Source organism: Lemur catta, chromosome 9 (assembly GCF_020740605.2).
Source record: "Lemur catta isolate mLemCat1 chromosome 9, mLemCat1.pri, whole genome shotgun sequence".
In the NCBI taxonomy this organism is placed as follows: domain Eukaryota; kingdom Metazoa; phylum Chordata; class Mammalia; order Primates; family Lemuridae; genus Lemur; species Lemur catta.
Genome location: NC_059136.1, coordinates 20035863 through 20047456, shown reverse-complemented (window position 1 = coordinate 20047456; position 11594 = coordinate 20035863). Strand labels below are relative to the sequence as shown.

General features: G+C 43.1%; 2 non-coding genes and 2 pseudogenes across 2 annotated transcripts; all 4 read right to left on the bottom strand.

Annotated features, from left to right (window-relative positions):
• Window positions 1-5549: 5549 nt before the first annotated feature.
• LOC123645368 lies at window positions 5550-5625 on the bottom strand (annotated as a pseudogene).
• A 1246-nt stretch (window positions 5626-6871) lies between these two features.
• LOC123645371 lies at window positions 6872-6947 on the bottom strand (annotated as a pseudogene).
• A 1364-nt stretch (window positions 6948-8311) lies between these two features.
• Window positions 8312-8392, bottom strand: LOC123645362. The gene has a single exon (XR_006737542.1). It is a non-coding gene; the product is annotated as a small nucleolar RNA SNORD115 (small nucleolar RNA).
• Window positions 8393-10180: 1788 nt separating this feature from the next.
• On the bottom strand, window positions 10181-10261 carry LOC123645367. The gene has a single exon (XR_006737547.1). It is a non-coding gene; the product is annotated as a small nucleolar RNA SNORD115 (small nucleolar RNA).
• Between the last annotated feature and the right edge of the window lie 1333 nt (window positions 10262-11594).

Below are 11594 nucleotides of genomic sequence, written 5' to 3'. Positions count from 1 at the left end.
AGGGGATGGAGGTATGACTACATGATGAGTGCCAGGTGCACTGTCTGGAGAATGGACATGCTTGAGGCTCTGACTCAGGGGGATGGGTGGGACATGGCCAATGTATATAACCTGAACTTATGTACCCCCATGATGAGCTGAAATAAAAAAGAAATAAAAAAAAAAGAAATTGAAATATTAAAGAAAAATCAAACAGAACCTCTGGAAATGAAGAATTTATTCAAGGAATTAAAAACACAGTGGAAAGCCTCAAGAACAGGGTAGATCAAACAGAAGAAAGAGTCTGAGGGATTGAAGATAACACCTTTCAATTAAGTTGGTCACTCACAGAGATAGAGCAGAGAAATGAGAGAAAATAGTAAAGCCTACTGGAAATGTGGGATTATGTCTAGAGGCCTAACATGAGAATCATAGGCATCTCTGAGGGTGAAGAAGAAAATATACAAGGGTTGGATAAGCTATTTGAGGATATAATATAGGAAAATTTTCCTTGCTAAAATTCTAGATATCCAGGTGCAAGGAGATCAAATGACTCCTGAGAGATTCATTGCAAACAGGAAGACACCATGACACACAGTCATCAGATTGACCAAAATAACCACCAAAGAAGCCCTCTCATGAGCTGTAATGTGAAAGAAGCAGGTAAACTAAAAAGGAAAACCCATACGAATGATGGCAGATTTCTCAACTGAGACCTTACAAGCAAGAAGAGACTGGGCCCCATTCTTACTCTTCTCAAACAGAATAATGCCCAGTCTAGAATATTGTACCCTGAAAAACTAAGTTTCATACACAAAGGAGAAATGAAAACCTTCTCAGATAAGCAAAGACTGAGGTAATTCATCAAGACAAGACCTGCCCTCCAGAATTACTCAAAACAGTGTTACACACAGATCAGCACAATAAACACTCACCAATGTAAAATCATCCAAAAGCTAAAGGTCAAAGGCCAGATGCCACAATGACTCAAGAGAGAAAACAAAGCAACAAAGTTAAACTGTACAGGATCAACAGAAATCTGCCCTATTCACCAATTCTCTCAATAAATGTGAATGGCTTGAACTGCCCACTAAAGAGATATAGCCTGGCCAAATGGATAAACATTCACAAGCCAAGTGTCTGTTGTCTTCAGGAAACACATCTAACCCACAAGGATGCATTCAGACTCAAGATGGAAAACAATATTTTAAGCAAACAGAAGCCAAAAGAAAGCTGGCATGGCAGTTCTGATTTCAGATAACTTAGTCTTCAATTCAGCAAAAGTAATACAAGACAAAGATGGTAACTATATAATCATGAAGGGTACAATTCAACAAGAAGACATAGATTTCTAAATATTTATGCACCTAACTCAGGTGCACCCAGATTCATAAAGCAAATCCTACTTTATCTAAACAAAATGATAAACAGAAACACCAGAATAGCCAGAGACTTCAACACCCTTCTGACAAAAGGACAGATCCTACAAACACAAAATAAACAAAGAAACAATGGACTTAAACAGAACTCTAGAACAAAGGAACCTGACTGACATTCACAGAACATTCTACCCCCATACCATTGAGTATACATTTTTCTCATCAGCTCATGGGACATTCTCTAAGATTGAACATATCCTAGGCCACAAAGCATGTCTCAAAAATTTCAAAAAATAGAAATTATACCATGCATGTTCTCAGACAACAATGGAATAAAATTAGAAATCAATTCCAACAGAAACTCTCCTCTCTACACAAAGTCATGGAAACTGAACAACCTTCTACTAAACGATTATTGCATTAAGGATGAAAACAAGAGGGAAATCAAAAGATTCTTTGAAATAAATGATAAAGGAGACACAAGTTATCAAAATCTGTGGGACACAGCTAATGCAGTCCTGAGAGGAAAATTTATATCCATAAATGCCTACATCCAAAAGACAGAAAGATCACAAATAAACAATCTAATAAATTGTCTCAAAGAACTGGAAAAGGATGAGCAAATCAACCCTAAACCCAGCACAAAAAAATAAGTAACAAAAATGAGAGCAGAACTAAATGAAATTTATAATAAAAAATCATACAGAAGATTAATAAAACAAAAGGTTGGTTCTATGAAAAAATAAAATTGATATGCCTCTTGCTACACTAATAAGAAGCAGAAAAGAAATGACTCTAATAATCTCCATCAGGAGTGAAAGAGGAGAATTACAACTGATGCCCCAGAAATTCAAAATATCATCTATGAATACTATAAAAACTTCTAAGCACATAAACTTGAAAATGTGGAGGAAATGGACAAATTCTTAGAAACACACAGCCTCCCTAGGCTCAATTATGAAGAAATAGAATTTCTGAGCAGACCAATATCAAGTACCAAAATTGAAGCACCTCTCATATTATCCTGGATAGAGCTGGAGTCCATTCTACTAAGTGAAGTATCACAAGAATGGAAAAGCAAACACCATATGTACTCACCATCAAATTGGCATTAACTGATCAACACTTATGTGCACATATGGTAATAACATTCATCCAGTGTCGGACAGATAGGAAGGGGGAGAGAGGGGGGAATATACACACAAAATGGGTGTGGTGCACACTGTCTGGGGGATGGACACTCTTGAAGCTCTGACTTGGGTTGGGCAAAGGCAATATATGTAACCTAAACATTTGTACCCCTTTAATACACTGAAATAAAAAAAATTAAAAAACCTAAGCAAGTTTGCGTAAAATTAAAGATTTTTCTTATGAAAATTGGATCAAGCATGCAGATCAGTCACTCATTAAAAAGAGATACCATTAATTATATTTATGTTGCCTGAATTTATAAACCTGGTCTCTTAGAGGTGGTATGTCACTACTCCAATGGGCTACTTGAAATTTTCATTTGTCCAAAGCAGACACTGAATGTCTAAATAGTGCATTTCTGCTAGCAGGACTTACCAAAATACACTTTGAAAAAAAAGGGCTATAGTTTTATCTATAAATATATAAAAGCACTATGAGATACATATCATTTAAATGAGAGTTAAATGTTTGAAACTTGTTCCCTTTGAAGAGCATAGATAGAGGTGTGCCAACTAGCTTCCACAAGGTTTTTTTGTCTTCAGGTTCAGTGTAAAATGTTCTATGCCTATTCTTATGCCAGTTTCAAACTGTTTTAATTACTCTAGCATTGTAGTATGTTTTGAAATTGGGAAATGTGAATACTCCAACTTCATTCTTTTTTTTTTGAAGATTGTTTTATGAACTTGGGGTCCCTTGTAATTTGTGCAAATTTTAGGATCAACCTTTCTACTTCTGAAAAAAAACTTTGAAGGGGATTTTATTAAATCTTCTCTTCTTTTACTCTTATAAAACTTTTTGACTTAAAGTTTATTTTGTATGACATTAGTATATCTAGCTACCTGAGCTCTATTTTTGGTTACTAATTGCATCTTCTTTCCTTACCAATTCACTTTCAGCCTATTTGAGTCTTTGGATCTAAATTATGTCTCTTACAGATACATGTGGGATGCTGTTTTCAAGTCTACCAGTTATGCTGGGAATGGGGTGGGGCTAAGGTAAATTAAAATGTCACCAAGATCTATCATGATTAACTCATCTTTCTCCTGATTAAGCATTCACTTAATTTCTATAAACCTCTGGCTAACTACTAGAGTAGTAGTAAGGTTGATTCAGAGAGATTGCCACATAGTTTAGTGTTCCTAGGAAGGTATGGAAACCTAGAATTTCCTACTCTAACATCAATTTAACACTTTGTAGTTTGTACTTCCTTTCTCTGTTTTAAATGTAAACACAAATAAAAAGTGGCCACATGAAATAACAACATAGAAGTAACTAAAGCTCTAGGTCTACATTTTTTTTTTCTTTCTCAGTTCTTTTTTTTTTTTTTTATTTCAGCTCATCATGGGGGTACATAAGTTCAGGTCATATACATTGTCCATGTCCCGCCCATCCCCCCGAGTCAGAGTCCCAAGCGCGTCCATTCTCATTCTCCAGACAGTGCGCCTGGCACTCATCATGTAGTCATACCTCCATCCCCTCCCCCCCACCTCCCCGGGTCTGCACCTTCAAGCATGACCATTCCCCAGAGGGTGTGCAACGCACTCATCATGTAGGCAAAATATGCATAAGATTAACCATTTTAATGTGTACACTTTAATGACTTTGGTACATCTATAATGTTATGCAACCATCTCTATCTAGTTCCAAGATATTTTCATCATCCCAAGATGAAGCTCTATACCTATTAAACAACCAATCCTCATTCTGCCCTACCTCCCAGCCCTTGGAGGGCTGCTTTCTGTCTCTGTGGATTTATCTATTCTGAATGTTTATATAAATGAAATTGTATAATATGTGTCCTTTTGCTGTCTTATTTCATTTAGCATATTGTTTTTGAGGTTTGTCTGTATTGTAACATGTCATACTTCATTCCTTCTTATGGCTGAATAATATCCCATCATATGGCTAAACCACATTTAGTTTATCATTCATCAGTTTAAGGGAATCTAAATTGTTTCCACTTTTTGGCTATTGTGAATAGTGCTTCTATGAACATTCATGTACAAGTATTCATTTGAACATTTCTATTCAGTTTTTTTGAGTATATGCCTAGGAGCAGAATGGCTGGGTTATATGGTAATTCTGTTTAATTTTTTGAGGAACTGCCAAATGTTTCCCATGAAATCAGGAGGAAAGAATTGATAAGTAGTCTCCTGGAAGCTAATAGAAAGAGGTTGGAGAAACTATATCTTCAAAATATTTCTTTCTCTTAGTCCCAAACTAGAATACCTCAGAAAAGATAAGGGCCACTCACCCTGGTTTTTATGTCATGCCCTGTCCTCGAGACAACACGAGGTCTTATCACTGAAATGAGATTGAAGTTTCATGGGAAAATATATTACTGAAACTTGCATTTTTACCTTAATTGCAAGGGTCTTTTAGTTATAAACAGTTCATCAATGATCAAAAAATATCCTAGCACTGTTAAAATACTGCACTAATATTATAGAAAATTTTGTCTATTAGTATATTTATATCCCAATGAGCATAGTGCATTAAGCACATTTCCAGGGTGTCTTAATATTTCTCAACTCTCAGTAAAATTAATTATGGGCAGAAAGTCAATATTTTTTTCCTGAGGATTGTGTCACATGTGTCAGTTAATCATTGAGAGGAAAAACCTATAATTATATTCATGTTGTCTGAATGAATAAATCTAATTGTTTTACAGCTGATTATTCACTGGTCCAATAATCTATTTGGAATTTTTCAGTCAACAAAGGCAGTCCCTTACTTCCTTTCAGTAGAATAGTACCAGTAGGACTTACCAAAGCATACATTGAGAGAAAAAGAGCCAAAGAGCCAAGAAAATTAGGAATTATAGAAAACTTAAATTAACATTTAAAGAATCAGGATTTATAGTTCACTTAGAAGCACACAAATAAAAGTGTGCAAAACAAGTTTCACAGAAAAATTTCATTGTCTGAATCCCAAAATAAAATTCCCATGGAAGGAAACTAAGAAATCCAAACTCCTTGTCTCACAGTTGTTACATAGGCTGGGCTTCAGCATAATCCAAGGGAGCTTGATTTTTGCATCATCACTTCTCTTCAAGATAACATCTCATCATTGACCCAGACCATGGTACTCATATATATGTACACTTAGATCAAATATGCTTACCAGAGATGGCTTTTTAAAACCATCTGGTGCTGAAATGCACTGGATGCCATGTATTAAGTGCCAGACAATCGGGTGGTACAAATGTCTCTGTGGGCAACGTGGCAGAGTGTTCTTCCTCAGTAGTCTTTATATAAGGACTACAGTCACAGGGTAGGATAACATCTCTCATATGTATATGACTCCTGTTGATATTCCTAATTTCTATGGCATCAGCATGTTTGATACTCCAAATATACCCAATATTTAAGCTGTAGATAACTTATTCACCATGTATAGTAAAGACCAAATGTATAGGTGTCAAGTCTTTTGGTAACCTGGCAAGGGATGATTTCCCTAAAGAAATGAAGTTTCTTCTCCTCTTCACTTGGCTAATATGCAATATCCATATCCATAACAGCTGGCATCATACATAGCATATAGGTTCCCTTATAATGAATCTAATGATACCACATGAGATTTGGGTTAAGGAAAGATGACTTCAGATTACCTGTAATCTTGTATTTGGTTTTGCTAAAGGGCAACCTATATATCTGAATCTCAAACCATTCCCTGAAGTTGCCAATGTCTTTCAGTTGTGAATACTGTCTCAATGATCTATAAATATCATTACATCATAGGAACTCAAAAAATGGAATAATAGAATTGGATTGTCATTTGTGTAGATCAAAATGAATATTTCACTAAAGAGTTGATCGCAATTAATTACAAAACATCTCACCTTTAAATGAAAGCATGTTCAGGCCAAAAAAGAAAAAGATTTTTAATTAGGACCCATTAGTAGATCAGTCACTCACTGGGAAGAATAGATTATTACTCACTTTTTTTGGATGAATGACTGTATGTAATCATTTCAAAGACAAGAGTTCAAAAGTCAGTTGTCCTATTTGGAAACTTCCAATCACCAAATGTAAAATTGATACCTAATCCATGGAATGGTACATTTATTGCTGATTGAGCACTCTGAAGCACATGATGAGGAAAAAATAAGCCAAGATATCTACTCTAACAAAGTAGGAGTATTAATAATATACAAATTAAGATCAAGACAAAAAATAAAATTAGTTCTCTTAGAAGCAGATAGATAGAGGTAAGGGAAGTGAGCTTTCCCAAAGGGTTTCATTCTACCAAGTCCCAGATAGAGTACCTCCCCAAAATCTAATGATGTCCTACACATTGTTACAAATACTGTCACTTCCTTTGGGCCTCAGTATAATCTTATTGAGCATGATTTTTATATCATCACATCTACTGAAGATACTCTCCACACATGTATCCATTTTGTCTTGGAAACACTTACCAGAATAGCATCCATAACTCATTGTTCAAACGAATGGAAGACCAATTGGATTCACTAAAGCTTGGCTGGGTGGTAACATTTGCCTCAGTGGCAAAATACCAAAGGATGTTCTTCTTCAACAGTCCTTACCTAGGAGGTTAGGAATAGGACCATAGTTCAATATCAGAAATAAAACTTTTGTGGGAACGGCTCAAACATACTGTTTCTTGGTGGAGAAATATGGATGATACCACCACAAAAACATGTTACCAAGGCTCTAGAACATTGGCTCATTAAACTGCACCAAACAACGTCCAGGGGCCACAAGGCCAATATGTTCTATGAAACAAAGTTGCTCCCTCATGGAGGTGAAATCAGCTCAGACACAACCTGGGCATCCTCTGAGAGAAACTCCATTTCAGACAGAGAAGTCCCACCAGGGGATGCCCAGCTTTCAGCCCACAAAACACAGGAGAGGGAAGTACCATTCAGAGCATGGCAGTGTGTGATCTAGGGTGGATAGATGCTAACTGGGATCAAGGGAACCGTGCAGGGACATACAGGGCATTGAGGTCACACCACTGAAACACCACATCCCCCCCACCAGACCCAGGGCCCACCACAGATACAGCAGCTATTGCTCTAAGCGCTTTGGGAAATGAAGACCTATGGGTGGGCCACAGCCCCGTGTTCCAGCAGCCAGCCTCTGAGAATTCAAGCCCCATGCACAGTGATGTCATGCATGACACCTGAGTGGTTTCTTCCTACCTATGGGGTATGTGCCCCTCAAGCCTAATAGCCTGGAAGTCCCAAAACATTACCTACAATGAGGGGTGCATTGCTCTGGGTCTCAATCAGGAACGATTTTCCCCTTGGAACACTTGAACTAGTAAGCCCAGATGGGCATGCAACCTGCAAGGATAACATACCAAGGAATGTCCCCCAGAAGGAGGGAATAGCGCACGATCCACCTGGCCAAGGGCTTGTTACTAGAAATTGCTCACGGCCCTGGGGCCAAACTTTGGCAACCCCATTGCTCCACCAATGTGGGCTGCAGACACAAGCGAACCACTCACCTGTTATCCTCAGTGCCTTGGGGCAACCTGGGCAGAACAGCTCCCTGAAAGACACAATGGTAGCAGCACGAGCTCAGCACAGACCTGACAAAAGGCCCTGCACTGGGGAATGGTGCCTCTCACACCCTGCCCACAAAAGGAGCTTGGGGTGGTCATTGAGGAGTACAGAGACCACCTCGGGTCACCTGAAATATCCTCAAGGGCCTCCAGTCTCCAGATGAAGAAACAGTGGCCCTCCACGGGAGATGGGCAGCCCAACATCCTCATCTAGAATGTGTACCTAGGCTGGGCCTCAGTGTAATCCTATTGAGCATGATTTTTAAGTCATCACCTCTCTTCAGACCATATAAGGTTCTCATCATCGACCCAGCTCTGGGAGGCCCCTTCCCACGCACACATGCAGCGTGACCTGGAGAAGAGAAGCTCACCACAGGTGCATCCGGAGGACGTGGGTTTCGGCATAATGCATGCTAGTCAGCGAGGTTGATGGCCACTGCCCCAGTGGCACCAGGCGCGACGGAACTCTGTGTCCATGGATGTTATCTGCCGGGGAAGGTAGAGGACAGGTGTCATTCCAAATGTGCTCATATTCCTCTCGGGGGCTGGGGGCTGGCTCACGCATGTATCTCACCCAGGGATCCAACAAGTGATTGCCAGCAGGGAACATTTACATGGCCTGGGAAGCCCTTCAAATCTGCTCCCTAGTCAAGCCATAACATGGCAGGGCACACCACGTACTGGGCCTGGGCCACTACCTACGGCAGGTCAAGAGCATCTTACTCACTGCTGCTCCTGCTGGGAAGCATCCACGGGCCCGGGCAGAGCCACCTTGCCCCATCTACTGGACATGAATTCAAATCTCTCATAATTGAGGGCCGAGCCCAGGATGCCCCATGGATCCCCACACCCTCTACAGAGATCCCCATTCCCTCAGCAGGGTGCACAGGAGCGGGGCCTCCATGTGTTGATGTCCCCAATCGGAAAACAAAGGCTGTGGGCCCTGGGCTGTGCCCTTTCCTCTGTGTCCTGGCTCTGGGTTCAGGGTTCACGTGCAGCTGCATACACAGCCCATGCCAAGCTGAGCCTGCTGGGCCCGTGGGTCTCAAAGCCACTGATTCTTGCCCAAACAGTTCCCGCCCTTCCTGGAGGTGACATTTGTGCTCAGAAGGGACCTGAACATCCTCTGAGGGAAACTCCAATCTACCTAGGGGTTGCCCAGCTTTCAGCCAGCCTCCCTTGGGAGAGGGAGGTACCTTGATGGGTGTGGCAGCGTGGGATCTTGGAATGCCGCATGCTCACTGGGGCCACGCGGACAGGAGAGAGGGCATTCTGGCACCCAGCAAGGCCATCAGGGGCATTCAGGTCAGACTACTTCAACAATGTGGCCCCACAATGGCTTGGGACACCCCAGAGGCACAACAGCCCCTTACTTCCAGCCTCTCGGGAAATTCAGGCCCTTGGGGGTGGGACAGCCCCAACACTCAGCAGTCACACCTCGAAGATTCAATCCCCACATACAGTGGACTGTCCCATGAGGTCAGAGTGCCATCCAGCCTACCCCAATGGTCCAGCCCTGACAGGCCTGCTACCCTGGAACCCTGGACTGAAAACCTATATTGAGGGGTGCCTTGTCCTGGGTCACATTTGTGGAACCATTTTCCCTTAGACCATTCAGACTAGAGTGGCCACAAAGGCCTTGGACTTTCCATGGGTCAGAATGTCCAGGAGCATCCCACAGAAGCAGTGAATTACAGGTGGTCCAATTGGCCATGGGCTTGCCACGAGAAATCACTCATGGCCCTGGAGCCAGAGCTTGGCATCCTCATTTTTCCACGAATTTGGTTTCTGGCCACAAGTGAACCATTCACCTTTTATCCTAAGTGTCTTGGGGCCAACCTGGGCAGAACAGCTCCCTGAAAGACACAATGGGGACAGCACGAGCTCAGCCCGGACCTGCCAGCATGCCATGCTCTGGGGAATGGTGCTCTTCACACCCTGCCCACAAAAGGAGCTTGGGGTGGTCATTGAGGACCACAGAGAGCAACTTGGGTCCTCTGAGATGCCCTCCGGGGACTCCAGTGAGCACCTGAAGAGACAGTTGCCCACTATGGGAGATGGGCAGCCCAATGTCCTCTTCCAGAATGCGTACCTAGGCTAGGCCTCAGCGTAATCTTACTGAGCATAATTTTTAAGTCATCACCTCTCTTCAGACCATATAAGGTTCTCATCATCGACCAAGCCCTGGAAGACCCCTCCTCACACACACATACAGCGTGACCTGGACAAGAGAAGCTCACCACAGGTGCATCCAGGAGAATAGGGGGCTCGAAGGACATGGGTTTCGGCATAATGCATGCTAGTCAGCAGGGTTGATGGCTACTACCCCAGTGACACCAGGCTGGAAGGAACTCTGTGTCCATGGATGTTATCTGCCTGGGAAGGTGGAGGACAGGTATCATTCCAAATGTACTCACACTCCTCTCGAGGGCCCGGGGCTGTCTCACGCATGTATCTCACCCAGGGATCCAACAAGGGTTTGCCAGCAGGGAACACTTTCATGGCCCGGGAGGCTCTTCATTCCCACTCCCTTGTCAGCTAGAACATGGCAGGGCTAGCCATGTACTGGGCTTGGGCTAGCAAGGTGGGCGAATACCTACAGCCGGTCAAGATGATCTTACTCATTGCCCCTCTTGCTGGGAAACATCCCCAGGCCCGGGCAGAGTCGGCTTGCCCCACCTACTGGACATGAACTCAAATCTCTCATAATTGTTCGCCCAGGCCATAATAGCATATGGGTCTCCCTATGCTCCACAGAGATCCCCATTCCCTCTGCAGGGTGCTCAGGAGCGGGGCCTCCATGTGCTGACGTCCCAAATGGGAAAACAATGGCTGTGGGCCCTGGGTTGTGCCCCTTCCTCTGTATCCTTGCTCTAGGTTCAGAGTTTAGGCACAGCCGCATACATAGCCCAGCCAAGTTGAGCCTGCTGGGGCCGCGGGCCTCAACGCCACTGATTTCTGCCAAAACAGGTCCCTCCCTTCCTGGAGGTGACCTCTCTGCTCAGAAGGGACCTGGACATCTTCTGAGGGAAACTCCAGTCTACCTAGGGGATGCCCAGCTTTCAGCCGGCCACCCTCAGGAGAGGGAGGTACTTTGATGGGTGCGGCAGCATGGGAGCTTGGAATGCCACATGCTCACTGGGGCTATGGGAACAGGAGAGAGGGCATTCTGGCACCCAGCAAGGCCATCGGGGGCATTCAGGTCAGACTACTTCAAAGTGTGGCCCTACAATGGCTTGGGACTCCCCAGAGGCGCAGCAGCCCCTTGCTTCCAGCCTCTCGGGAAATTCAGGCCCTTGGGGGTGGGACAGCCCCAACACTCAGCAACCAGACCCTCAGGATTCAATCCCCATGTACAGTGGCCTATTCCATGACGCCAGAGTGGCGTCTTGCCTTCTGCACTGGTCCCGCTCTGACAGGCCCGCTACCCTGGATCCCCGGACTGAAAAACTATACTGAGGGTTGCCTTGCCCTGGGTCTCATTCATGGAACCATTTTCCCTTAGACCAATCA